The sequence below is a fragment of the Platalea leucorodia genome (assembly GCF_965183815.1).
Source record: "Platalea leucorodia genome assembly, chromosome: W".
Lineage (NCBI taxonomy): Eukaryota > Metazoa > Chordata > Aves > Pelecaniformes > Threskiornithidae > Platalea > Platalea leucorodia.
This window is the reverse complement of record NC_138859.1, coordinates 5,655,956-5,670,778: the sequence shown is the minus strand read 5'-3', so window position 1 is coordinate 5,670,778 and position 14,823 is coordinate 5,655,956. Positions and strand designations below refer to the sequence as shown.

Here is a 14,823-nt window from a genome sequence, read left to right as displayed (position 1 = left end):
AAGCCAAGCAGCTGGGATCCCTTTCTAGGGAAGGGGACACTGACAAAGCAATTGGAAAAGGGGCAAAAGCCCTCAGCCTCTGGAGGCAACTCCTGTCAGGTGTGAAGGAAAGGTAGCCCTTCAAGGAAGATGTTATATGTCACCCAGGCAAGTGGACCACCATGGAGAGAGGTATCCAGTACCTGAGGGAATTAGCTGTGCTGGAGGTGATTCATAACGACCTGGACAACGAGCAGTTATCCAAAGATCCAGATGAAGTCCAGTGCACACGACCCATGTGGCGGAAGTTTGTACGGAGCGCACCATCGTCGTATGCAAACTCTTTGGCAATAATGACCTGGAAAGATGAAGAGGGACCAGCGGTGGATGAAATGGATGGCCAACTCCGACAATACGAAGAAAGTCTCTCTTCCTCCCTACGAGCCTGCATCTCGGCTGTGGAGAAACTGCCTGACGTGCTAGCTGAGAAATTATCCCGGGAGTTCCAGCGATTCAAAGAGGACATGCCCTACTCCTCACCTGTACGGACCAGTATCTCAGCCATCAGGAGTAAGCGTCCCTCTCTTCAAGAGAGAAGATATAGTGGATACACACCATGGGCCACCTTGTGGTTTTATCTGTGTGACCATGGAGAGGACATGAGGAAAAATCTACCTCCACCCTAGAGGCATGGGTACGTGAGTTGCAAGGAAAAACAAAAGGTGGTTCTTCTGGGAAAATTGCTGCTCCAGTTTCCAGTGAGCAGTTCCCCAGACAGAGTAGAAGGGCTGATTTTGCTTCCCATCTTGGAAGTAATCTTGGACCCAGCCTTTGTATTGCTTGTTATACCCCTAAAGCCCACTTTAACTTCAAACTTATCATGGAGAAGTATCACACTGAAAGACATCTATATAAACCTACTGCCTAGGGAGTCTGCCGGTCAGTCTGACCTCGGTGCCGGGGAAGGTCATGGAGCAGATCATCTTGAGTGCCATCACGCAGCACATGAACAACCAGATGATTGGGCCCAGGCAGCATGGGATTATGAAAGGCAGGTCCTGCTTGACTAACCTGATCTCCTTCTATGATAAGGTCACCCGCTTAGTGGATGAGGGAAAGGCTGTGGATGTTGTCCACCTGGACTTTAGTAAGGCCTTTGACACGAAGGGTTTGAGATAATAACAGATTAACCAGAGCGTATTAAGGAATTTGTATCTGTTAACAGTGGCTGGTCATAATATTGATTCATCTGTTCTTGGTATTAGTCTACCTGATCTGCACCATGCTCTTGTTTTTGCAGCACGTGTTAAATATTGGTGTTGGTTTTTGCAGTTTGCTGTGCTCTGCCGTGATTAGTGATGTTTTGCCTGGGAGATTTGTTCTTAAAACACTGACCTTGAGCATTATCTGGTATTTGGGTTCTGTAGTGAAGCCATTACTGTACTTCGGGTACCACCTCATGGAGACAATTAGCAATTATACCTCTTCCTCTGAGAGGTTTTTCATGGAGGAAATACAGAATGGCACCTTCGCTGCCACCTTCTATGATGTTTCCTCCTTCATTACAACAACTTTTCTGTATCTTGAACATCCTTGGGTAGTTAAGATACATCTATTGGTAGTTCTTGGGAATATTGTTTCGGTTTTGTCTAAGGTTAATAAGCATTTTAAGAATATCATCCCGAGATCTGCCCCAAGGCTGGATAGTTATGAGTGGCAGGGTGTGTGGGAGAGCATGGGCAAGTACCTAGGACGGTGGGCCCCTCCAGTATTTTGGAACTTCACCCCTGAACAAGTGCAGAATCCTGAAAAATTAGTAGAACATTTGGAAAAAGTATGCTGTCACCCTGGCAACTCCAGAGAGACACAAATCACCGCAATGTGCTGGGGCCTGGCCCATGCCTACCGAGCCCTATTCAACACTATTCAGAACCCTCAAGGGGAAGAGAAGGTCTTTGGATCGGACGACAAAACGACAGGCGATGTGGCTGCACCAGCCCTGGCGACAGGCACTGCAGCTATGCCAGCCCCAGCGACAGGTGCTGCGGCTACACCAGCCCCCGTGACAGGCGCTGTGGCTATGCCAGCCCCAGCAACAGGCACTCCAGCTATGCCAGCCCCCATGACAGGCACTGCGGCTATGCCAGAGAACCAAGCCGTGCCAGTATCAGTTGCCCCTATGCAGAAGAAAAACTACACAAGAAAATCAACTCGTTTAGTAAGGGCTGATGATGAGTCAGGGCCATCAAGAGAACAGGAGGAGGAAGAGGCAGAACCCACAAATGAGATGGTAACCACCCGAGCCCTGTCCCTGAGTGAGCTGCGAGATATGCGAAAAGATTTCGGTCGTCGTCCAGGCGAGCACATCGTCACCTGGCTGCTCCGATGCTGGGATAACGGGGCCAGTAGCCTGGAATTAGAGGGTAGGGAAGCCAAGCAGCTGGGATCCCTTTCTAGGGAAGGGGACACTGACAAAGCAATTGGAAAAGGGGCAAAAGCCCTCAGCCTCTGGAGGCAACTCCTGTCAGGTGTGAAGGAAAGGTAGCCCTTCAAGGAAGATGTTATATGTCACCCAGGCAAGTGGACCACCATGGAGAGAGGTATCCAGTACCTGAGGGAATTAGCTGTGCTGGAGGTGATTCATAACGACCTGGACAACGAGCAGTTATCCAAAGATCCAGATGAAGTCCAGTGCACACGACCCATGTGGCGGAAGTTTGTACGGAGCGCACCATCGTCGTATGCAAACTCTTTGGCAATAATGACCTGGAAAGATGAAGAGGGACCAGCGGTGGATGAAATGGATGGCCAACTCCGACAATACGAAGAAAGTCTCTCTTCCTCCCTACGAGCCTGCATCTCGGCTGTGGAGAAACTGCCTGACGTGCTAGCTGAGAAATTATCCCGGGAGGTCCAGCGATTCAAAGAGGACATGCCCTACTCCTCACCTGTACGGACCAGTATCTCAGCCATCAGGAGTAAGCATCCCTCTGCTCAAGAGAGAAGATATAGTGGATACACACCACGGGGCACCCTGTGGTTTTATCTGCATGACCACGAAGAGGACGTGAGGAAGTGGGATGGAAAATCTACTTCGACCCTAGAGGCATGGGTACGTGAGTTGCAAGGAAAAACAAAAGGTGGTTCTTCTGGGAAAACCGCTGCTCCAGTTTCCAGCGAGCAGTTCCCCAGACAGAGTAGAAGGGCTGATTTTGCTTCCGATCTTAATAAAGGGATTTTTGATTTGCATTTACAAGAACTGAGTAACGAATGCTACGACCAGGACTAGAGGGGCCCTGCCTCCAGCCAGGTGGAGGAAAGGGACAACCGGGTGTACTGGACTGTGTGGATTCGATGGCCTGGCACATCAGCCCCACAGGAATGTAAGGCTTTAGTAGACACCGGTGCACAGAGTACCCTCATGCCATCAAGCTATGAAGGGGCAGAACCCATCCGTATTTCTGGAGTGACAGGGGGATCCCAACAGCTGACTGTATTGGAGGCCAAAGTGAGCTTAACCAGGAAGGAGTGGCAGAAGCACCCCATTGTGAGTGGCCCAGAGGCTCCGTGCATCCTTGGCATAGACCACCTCAGGAGAGGGTATTTCAAAGACCCAAAAGGGTACCGGTGGGCTTTTGGCATAGCTGCCTTGGAGATGGAGGAAATTAAACAGCTGTCTACCCTGGTTGGTCTCTTGAAGGACCCTTCTATTGTGGGGTTGCTGAGGGTCAAAGAACAACAAGTGCCAATCGTTACCACAACAGTGCACCGGCGGCAATATCGCACCAACCGAGACTCCCTGATTCCCGCCCATAAGCTGATTCGTCGACTGGAGAGCCAAGGAGTGATCAGCAAGACTCCCTCACCTTTTAACAGTCCCATATGGCCAGTGCGAAAGTCTAATGGAGAGTGGAGACTAACAGTAGACTATCCCGGACTGAACGAAGTCACGCCGCCGCTGAGTGCTGCCGTGCCGGACATGCTAGAACTTCAATACAAATTGGAGTTATTACTACTGCTACTACTATTCTATTTCATTTTACTTCAATTATTAAACTGTTCTTATCTCAATCCACGAGTTTTTCTGACTTTCACCCTTCCTTGCGATGTGGTGGTCGGAGGCTGTCTTGGGCTCAGCGACCATGAAATGATAGAGTTTTCAATTCTAGGAGAGGTAAGGAAGGGGGTCAGCAAGACCGCTACCCTGAACTTTAGAAGGGTGGACTTTGGGCTGTTCAGGAGTCTGGTTAACAGAGTCCCTGAAGGGCAAAGGAGTCCAGGAAGGCTGGACATTATTCAAGGAGGAAGTCTCGAAGGCGCAGGAGCAGGCCGTCCCCATGTGCCGAAAGACGAGCAGGCAGGGGAGAAGACCGGCCTGGCTGAACAGAGAGCTTTGGCTGGGACTCAGGAAAAAAAGGAGAGCCTACCGCCTTTGCAAGAAGGGGCAGGCGACTCAGGGGGATTACAAGGATGTTGTGAGGATATGCAGGGAGAAGATCAGAAAGGCAAAGGCGCAGCTGGAACTTAAACTGGCCACCGCCGTTAAAGACAACAAAAAAGTTCTCATAAATATATCAATGACAAAAGGAGGGCCAGGGAGAATCTCCATCCTTTGTTGGATGCAGAAGGTAACCTTGCCACGAAGGAAGAGGAGAAGGCAGAGGTACTTAATGCCTTCTTTGCCTCAGTCTTTAATAGTCAGACTGGTCATCCTCGGGTTTTTCAGGCCCCTGAGCTGGGAGATGGAGATAGGACGCAGAGTGAAGTCCCAGTTGTCGAAGAGGTGGCAGTCACTGACCTGCTCCTCCACCTGGATGCGCACAAGTCCATGGGGCCAGATGGGATCCACCCGAGGATACTGAGGGAGCTGGCAGAGGAGCTGGCCAAGCCACTCTCCATCATTTATCAGCAGTCCTGGTCAACCGGGGAGGTCCCAGATGACTGGAAGCTAACAAACGTGACGCCCCTCTACAAGAAGGGTCAGAAGGAGGATCCGGGGAACTACAGGCCTGTCAGCCTGACCTCGGTGCCGGGGAAGGTCATGGAGCAGATCATCTTGAGTGCCATTATGCAGCAAGTGCGGGACAACTGGGGGATCAGGCCCAGCCAGCATGGGTTCATGAAAGGGAGATCCTGTTTCACTAACCTGGCCTCCTTCTATGACAAGGTGACCCGCTTAGTGGATGAGGGGAAGGCTGTGGATGTTGTCTACTTGGACTTTAGTAAGGCCTTTGACACCGTTTCCCACAGCATTCTCCTGGAGAAGCTGGCTGCACACAGCTTGGATGGGTGCACTCTACGCTGGGTTAAAAACTGGCTGGACGGCCGAGCCCAGAGAGTGGTGGTGAACGGAGTCAAATCCAGTTGGCGGCCAGTCACGAGTGGTGTTCCCCAGGGCTCAGTACTGGGGCCGGTCCTGTTCAACATCTTCATTGATGATCTGGATGAGGGGATCAAGTGCACCCTCAGTAAGTTTGCAGATGACACCAAGTTGGGTGGAAGTGTCGATCTGCTGGAGGGTAGGAAGGCCCTGCAGAGGGACCTGGACAGGCTGGATCGATGGGCCGGGGCCAACTGTACGAGGTTCAACAAGGCTCAGTGCCGGGTCCTGCACTTGGGTCACAACAACCCCATGCAACGCCACAGGCTTGGGGAGGAGTGGCTGGAGAGCTGCCTGGCAGAAAAGGACCTGGGGGTGTTGGTTGACAGCCCCCTGAACATGAGCCAGCAGTGTGCCCAGGTGGCCAAGAGGGCCATCAGCATCCTGGCTTGTATCAGGAATAGTGTGGCCAGCAGGACTAAGGAAGTGATTGTCCCCCTGTATTTGGCATTGGTGAGGCCGCACCTCGAGTCCTGTGTTCAGTTTTGGGCCCCTCGCTACAAGAAGGACATCGAGGTGCTGGAATGTGTCCAAAGAAGGGCAAGGAAGCTGGTGAAGGGCCTGGAGCACAAGTCTTATGAGGAGCGGCTGAGGGAGCTGGGGTTGTTTAGCCTGGAGAAGAGGAGGCTGAGGGGAGACCTTATTGCTCTCTACAACTACCTGAAAGGAGGCTGTAGTGAGGTGGGGGTCGGTCTCTTCTCCCTAGTAACGAGCGACAGGATGAGAGGAAACGGCCTCAAGCTGCGCCAGGGGAGGTTTAGGTTAGATATTAGGAAAAACTTCTTCACCGAAAGGGTGGTCAAGCATTGGAACAGGCTGCCCAGGGCAGTGGTTGAGTCTCCATCCCTGGAGGTATTCAAAGAACGGATAGATGTGGTGCTCGAGGACATGGTATAGATGGACTTGGCAGTGATAGGTTAATGGTTGGACTCGATGATCTTAAGGGTCCTTTCCAACCTTGACGATTCTATGATTCTATGAATTCTCTCCCCCATCCCACTGGGGTGGGGGGAGTGAGCAAGCGGCTGTGTGGTGCTTAGTTGCCGGCTGGGGTTAAACCACGACAACTGCTTACCTCAATACCTGAAACAAATGTTTATTTTACAGTCCTAGATTTGAAAGATGCCTTCTTTTGCATCCTGGTGGATGAACAAAGTCAGATACTTTTTGCATTTGAATGGAAAAACCCAACGATGGGGAGAAAAGTACAGCTGTGTTGGACCGTACTTCCGCAAGGGTTTAAGAACAGCCCTACCCTGTTCAGTAATGGCAAAAGAACTGGAACTATGGGAAGGTAACAATTAAGATATAACATTGCTGCAATATGTTGATGACATACTAATTGGTGCAATAGAAAAGAGGACTGTTTGAAAGCCACAATTGACCTGCTGAATTTCTTGGGACTAGCAGGGTACAAAGTCTCTAAGAAAAAGGCACAAATAGCAAAGGAGAAAGTTCAATATTTGGGTTTCAAGAGGACAAAGAGAGTTAGGTACAGAACAAAAAGAAGCGATATGCCGAATCGCAGTACCCAAATCAAAAAGAGAATTAAGAGGATTCTTAGGAATGGCCAGGTGGTGTTGGATATGGATTTCAAATTTTGGACTAATTGCTAAACCACTATATGCTGCTATCAAGGGGCCAGGGGAATTGTTAGAATGGACCCCTGAATGCAGGAAAGGTTTTGATGATATTAAAAGAGAACTAATGGAAGCTCCTGCTCTGGGCCTGCCTGACATGACCAAACCCTTCCAACTGTACGTGCATGAGAGACAACAGGTGGCACTGGGACCATTGAAGGGAAAGTGGAAGGGACCTTTTTAATGTCTTGATTTGTATATAGCTACTGGCAGATGTGATAACACCACTGTGGAAAGCTGTTGCTAAATAAGTTTGTATTTATATATGGACTTTTAATCTTGAGAAATTTTGTTCTAAATGGGACAATCATCAGCTATAATAGACCTGACTAATAAATAAATTGGGCATTGGAGAAACATCTGAAATATTTATATGTTGAAACACATAATGTCTTGCTTCATGTTCTAATTCCATGTAACAAAGTAAAAGACAACATAAAAGGAACAGATGAAGCTACATCAAATAAAATGTTCTCAATGCAAGCCAGTATCAAAAATGAAATATCCCTAAAAAAATCATAAAAGAATATACAAACAAGTGATGCACGATGCAATTGCTCACCACCTGCCAACCGATGCCCAGCCAGTTCCCAAGCAGCGGTCGCTCCCCCCTGGCCAACTCCCCCCAGCTTATATACTGGGCATGACGCCATACGGTATGGAATAGCCCTGTGGCCAGTCTGGGCCAGCTGTCCTGGCTGTGCCCCCTCCCAGCTTCTTGTGCACCGGGCAGAGCATGGGAAGCTGAAAAGTCCTTGACCGGTGTAAGCACTGCTTAGCAACAACTAAAACATCAGTGTGTTATCAACATTATTCTCATCCTAAATCCAAAACACAGCACTATGCCAGCTACTAGGAAGAAAAAATCAACTCTATCCCAGCTGAAACCAGGACATTTAGAAACAATAGTGTTCCCAGAAAACTACATTTTACCTTTGCAGCAAGTCCTTAGTCATTTTGTTTGGGGTTACCTTGTGTGGAGGGACAGGAACAATGATTTCCAAAGTCAATAGCCTTTGTGGACAGCTCATCTCCTTGCATTTTGGAAGAACCCGGCTATTGCTGCTCCTGCTTGAGGTAGAAGACATGCTGTTGGGATGTGAGAAGGAGGGAGACCCCAGGTAAGCAGATCCTGTTGCTGCAGCTAAAATGTGAAATGTGTCTGAAAGTCATCAGCTGAATGAGAATCTTGGTCTATTTAGGTTAACGTTAGATACCATGGTTGTTCTTTTGCTGTTGCAAGTAGGTGCCACTTAACCACTTCTTCTGACTTTAGACAAGCATTGGGTGAATCAGAAGAAGGTGTCATTATCCTTATACTAAATAATTCTTAAATCACACCATTGAGTGGTTACATTATGTTAAAGAATTACACTTTCAGTCCACCATTTTAAAGCTTTTGTCTTCCTGGTCTTTATTTGCCTGATTAATTTATCAATTTTATAAAAATCAAAGAACTGTTGCTTTGGGAATCAGGAAAAACTTGTTTTATTTCTGCTGAGTTGTAGCTCATGTTTTTGCAAGCCAGTCTGACGTTCTGAGTGAAGAACTGCCTACAGAGCATGTTCTTAGGGCACAGAAAAAGAAAACCTCCAAGTTGAACCCACCAAAGGCAGCAAAATCTCACACTATTGCTTTGCTTTTGAGGTACTGGGGAAGTGCCTTGTTTGATAACTGCAGTATAAGAACATCCTTTAAAATGTACATTTGTAAGTACAGACTCTACTTACAGATAGTGTTGGATACGCAGTGGTAACAAACACCCAAACATTAGAAACCAGAGCATTACTCAGTAATACATCCGCTCAAAAGGCGGAATTGATAGCACTGACTCAAGCTCTAGAACTGAGTCATGGGAAAAGAGTCAATATATATTCTGATTCCAGATATGCATTTGGAGTGGTGCGTGCACGCGGGGCAATTTGGAAAGAAAGAGCACTATTAAACTCACAAGGGACTCCAATGAAATATGGGGCAGAAATTATGAAACGTTTACAAGCAGTTCTTCAACCAAAAGAGGTTGCAATAATACATTGTAACGCTCACCAAAAAGGAAATAGCGGAGTTGTAAGAGGTAATCGAAAAGCGGATCAGTTAGCTAGAGGCAGCCCTGAAGGAGCCAACTTGAGAAGGAGCCTTGATTCCAGGATCTCGTTTAGAACTATCACCACCAAAATACACTGAGAAAGAAAACCAACTGGCAAAACAATTGGATTGCTCCAAAAATGATCAAGGTTGGTGGGTAACGCCACTGAAACAATTATTGGTTCCTGAGAAAATGATGGAAACCCTCCTTAAAAAGCTGCATGAAGAAACTCATATGGGAGCAGATGCTATGTTAAGTAGTGTTAAAAGATAGGCTATAGGACCAAAAATGCAAACTGTTGCGGACATTATAATGAGGAAATGTCAGACCTGTTGTGCAAATAATCCAAAAATACAAAGAAGACCACCTGTGGGGGATGTAAAGAGAGGAATCACCCCTGGGGAACACTGGCAGATAGATTTTTCTGAGTTACCAAGGTGCAATCAGTATAAGTATTTACTTGTTTTAGTAGATACCTTTTCAGGATGGCCGGAAGCTTTCCCTTGCTATACCAATCTGGCTAGAGAAGTTGTTAAGGTGATATTGAAAGAAATAATTCCTAGATTTGGGGTTCCAGAGGGATTGTCCTCTGATAATGGACCCCATTTTATTGCAGAAATAGTCCAGGGAGTGTCCAAATTCCTTCAGTTCAGATGGGATTTGCACACCCCTTGGAGGCCACAGTCTAGTGGAAAATAGAAAGAATGAACCAGACCATCAAAAGACAAATTGCTAAATTATGCCAAGAAACTCATCTTAAATGGATAGATGACTTACCCATTGCCTTGATGAGAATTAGGATTACTCCCAGAGTTAGAGAAGGGGTAAGTCCATTTGAAATCCTATATGGTAAACCTTACCTGGTTAATAGTACTGTAACACAAGGTGATCAAATGCAAATTAAAGGGGAAGAAGTACTGAAAAAATATTTGCTGTCTTGAAAAGGGGCTTTAGAGTGTAAATACGCTTATCTAACTATTGTACAAGGTGATTAAAGCGAGGAGCCTGGTAGTCTCACAACAAAGGACAGTTCCTGATAAGAACAGAAACTTGTCTCAAGAACCAGCTGAAACCGACCCTGCGATTTGGACAAGAGCCAAGGAGCAACTGAGTCTGCGCAAGAACAAGGGGTTACTAGCGGTGAGGAAGAAGAGTCCTCAGCCTTCATCCCCATGACCCCCGCGACCCCCACCAGGAAGCACTGCGCAAGCGCAGTTGGGAGGAGTTTATGGAAACGACCTCTTGGGGCTAATTTTAATACGAAGCTGGGACAGGTCATGCATATATGTATAGGCGTATTGGGAAACCTTATGTATATGTAACACTTTGTCGTATAAATCCAGGACGAGCTACCACGTGGGCGCGCACGACTTTGGTGGGATGACCCCCCGTGCTGCCCAGCGCTGAATAAACATACCTACTTTACAACCTTACGGGTTGTGGAGTCCGTTTCCGCACGTCAGTCTCTTTCGCGGATTTTGTCATCTTTACACAGGTATCTTAATTAACGAGCTCCTCTACCTCTGGACTCAACTGTACACAACTTCCAACCAGGAGACTCAGTCTACATTCGAACCTAGAAAGACGGACCGTTGAAGGGAAAGTGGAAGGGACCTTTTTAATGTCACTAGCATGTTTATGTTTGCTGCTTGTAATTATATCGTATTTTAAAGTTTGGCACTTGATTAAGCAAGTAACCCTAATGAAATCACCCAAAATATGCATGCTCATGACAAAGGGAGATAAATCTCTTAAGCCTGAAAATCTCTCTCTGAAAAACAAAGATGATGTCCAACTAGATTTATTAGCATGGGAAAACCCCCACAGAATTTGAGAAAAGGATAGAAGAACTATATTATGAAAAGTGAGTGAGACTTAAAGGATCTCAGGTGAGACTTTAAGTCTCAAAGGGGGGATTTGTTGGAGATATGCGAGAAATAAGACAAAGGATGTTAAGGCAGAGGACGTTAATCAACCTCTGTAAACAGTTAACAAGACCTGGCCTGAGAGAAGAAACAGGAGGACACCACAAAACAGTCTAGCAAGGAACTACCAAGATAAGCAGGAGAAAACAAGGCCGCTGATAAAGCCGAAGTGAGAATCACTTGAACCATGAGTGAACTATCCTAATTAACACAGTAAAAACCACAGCTCCAGCAATGAAGCCCCCGGCCCAAGCAAAGACCCCTACCCACTGGGCATGCTCTGTAAGTTTAAAACACACTGTACCTTTAAGTGGAGACGAGGCTTGTGAGAACCAATAGAAGCAAGGATGAATAAGTGGAATTGTGAAAACACTGATAACAGCTACTCAGAATGTATAAAATGTCCCCGCATGTTAACCAAGGTGTGCTAGCTTTGTGGAGTTACCACCTAGCACCCATCTCCGCGCAGACGTGAAATAAATCGATATCTCGACTCTGTGTGTTATTCGGCTTTTTTGCACACCGGGTAAAAGAACCCTGCTTTTTTGGGACAACACAAGGAGTCTGCAAAGATGTGTCACGAGCAGATTCCATATATACACTCGCACCAGCACCAATCCTGTGAGCGGTTGCATGGGGCACTTCAGCCCGGGTCCATCCCCCAGCCCAGCTCTGCTGCCCCAAGGTGGCCCCTGAGCGCTGGCATTCCAGGATGGCTACAAGAGAATGCTGAGGCTGTTCCTTATCTCATCACCCAAGGAAACTTCACTCCCTTGCAAGGAGTCATTCTGTCTCTGGCATTCCTGCTTCCAGCCAGTTTAACCCCTTCTTGTAGTTAGGCCTTCTTGCCCTCCATGCCAGATCATTCCTCAGTCACAAATTACCACTGCTGAGCAGTTACAATTAGAATTTCCCCTTCAACACATAAACAAAACAAACACATGCTATTAGCCATGTAATGAGGCAGAGCTTTTACTAAATGTGAAGGAAAGGTAGCAATGGCCAAAAGCTATGGAAGTAAAAAACAAACTATTTTGCAAAAATTATGGAAGACAGCGTCCTTTCAAATAAGTAGAAGACACCAAGGAAACCAAGCATCCAGCTAAGACTGTTAGGTTTGTGTGAGAGTCAGCTGATGTGTGACATGCCATTCTCTCCAAATTACAACAGGTATTGAGTCAGGCTCTAAAACACTTGAGCTGAAATTAATTATGGTATTACTTTTTTGAATCTCCTATATTTCACAGTTACAGTAAAACCACAGAAGAATATAGTCTATCCTGATGGACCTTAAGCTTTAGTTTCCTTTAGTGCATTTCAATTAGGTTCACAAAGTGTATGTGTGCACGCTTTCTTACTGAGCTAGACCAAGATCTTCCCATATTAGTATATACAAACATAATACTATCACAGTATATTTTGAGATTATAACAAATAAGTATTCTAAAAATTCAAATTCTGAATTTTCTACCAGGTTCAATACTACACCACTATAATAGTTATTGGTAAAAGTAAACAGAAATTAAGTTTGTAGAGTATCGACTGTTCTGTCTCCATTCTTCGTTGGAAGCCCATTGTAAAGTAGCAGTAGTTCTCAAAATAATTTGAACTCGCCACCTTTAAAAGTGCCTAATAATCAAAAGTGAAGTACTACTGATATGGAAACTTCAGAGAGAGTAACATGAACAGCAGAGAAAATTTTCCAATAAGAATTGCAGGAATTCTCTTTTTGTTCCTTTTAGGAATTCATCCAGTGATGCAATCAAAACCAAAGAACCAAGATGAGCTAAAAACATATTCCAATTTAAAATATAAGTCCACTGGTTTTCAATGACAGAACCAAAAGTAATGAGGACTAACATCAAGTGCAATGCAGTTACTTAAGGCAAGATTACTGGAATTTCCTTATTCTAGAAACTACACAATACATCAGTGTTAGAATTTAGATGCTTAAAAACCAGTTTTCCCCAGAAAGAGGGATATATCAGCATGCATGTCAAAGAAGTTTCAATAATATATTTCTTTAAAAGTAGAACCAGATTTTTTCCAGGAAAGATTCTGATGTATCAAGCTAGCAAGTATTCCCTTTAACTAGATATATGTACAAACGTTTTGAAACCAAAAGCCTCAATTGCTGCAGCCTACCACAGTTTAGCTACTTCTTCAAACAGGCCAAAAGAGATTCAGAGCTCTACTGGTGGGAGGCTGCCATATAGCAAATATTGGACACATCCAGAATTAAAAAACAGAAAGTCAGTGCATTTTATTGAAAGTAGACATTAAAGGAGGTTGTGCACTCCATTCTGAACATTTAATCATCCAGCATCCAATTTGTTGCTGTTGGTATCATTTACATTTTAATTCATCTATTGTCCATCAGCTGAAGTAAAAATGGAATAAAATAATGCTGAAATTTTAGGGGTCAAGGGACCAGATAAAGAGTAGTGTTAATACCAAAAGGAAGATAGCTTAACAAAAACAGAGTTCTTATGATGCGATATCAAGATACAGGATTGGAGTGAAGGTTGGTCTGCTGGAGAAATGAGATTTATTATTTATAAGCACAGAATGCACTGCCATAGGCATCCTCCCTAAAACTACTGTCCTGTAATTTTATGATAGGATGAGAGCCAAGAAAACAACAACAAAAAAAACCAAACCCAACAAAAAAAGATAGCACATCCTAGCTGTGCCCTGGATCTTTAGCCTCTGCTACATGCTGAGATTTATACCGTTGTCCCTAGAAGGCCCTTGATAATGATGTGAATATCCCAAATAGTGGCTGGGAGGTGGGGTGACAGGACACTTACTGAGAATTACAGCATATTATCAAAAGGCAAACAAACAAAAAAATGCCTATTCTAATCCCTCTTGCAAAGCTGACTGCTCTTTCAGAATACACTCCTGAAGACAGGGATAGAGATCAGAAAGTATGCAACTCCTGAAAAAAAAGCATGTACAGCCTGGAAAATTTTCTCAATGCTAAGTGACACAAACCTCATAAATAAAAGACCTGTAGGAACAATTATGTGATCCAAACCCCTTAATTTCCGGTAATCAGTCCTGAAATACAGCACAAGAAATCAAAATCTATTAGAGCTAATGTCTGGAACAGATCTGGTGGTTTGTAAGTTGCCAGAAAAAGAAACTGGTTCTTTTTATTACTGTAAAAATCAAGCATCAGCAATCTTGACTTCCATATGTTCACTTCATAAAACTCTTTATTTCATAAAACTGCTTTAGGGAAGACACCTAATTTGTGGTATATGATTAGACTAGATATTATAAGGAAATACACAATTTTATTTCTACAGCCATCCAACATACGAGGTACTTCACATGTTCATTATATATTCACATGTTCATGATTTTATAGACAGGCACCTGGAATTACCTCTTCTCTAAAGACAAGCCTGGAGCTATCCCCACACCAGCACTTAACATGCCAGCACCTCACTTCTTAAAATGGCAGTGCCTCATCCACATCTTCCTCACTTCCACTCCTATTCCTATTAACCACTCACCTGAGCTACCACAGAAAAAACACCAATACCAACTAGCCCAGAGAAATAGCACCTCCCTCCACTTCTGTCAAGTTACCTGGAGAGGGCCACTTCTTGTGTGCTCCCTCCCTAACCTGAATCTACTATGAACCTTCCAATTTGAGGACAGCTAGGACAGAGAAACAGTATTACTCCTTCAAAAAAAAGTTAGGTAAATTTAACCTTCACAGATCTAAAGAATAATTTTTTCATTATAAAGTGGGAACTGTGTTTATCCCTTTTGCTTCTTAACCTCCCTTTTTCCAAAAGT

The 14,823-nt window shown here is 45.1% G+C and overlaps 1 protein-coding gene across 1 annotated transcript in view; it reads right to left on the bottom strand.

The window, feature by feature from the left end:
• Positions 1–14,823, bottom strand: part of LOC309601714 (geranylgeranyl transferase type-1 subunit beta-like) — a gene marked incomplete at both ends in the record, with an annotated part of 76,456 nt that overhangs the window by 45,619 nt on the left and 16,014 nt on the right.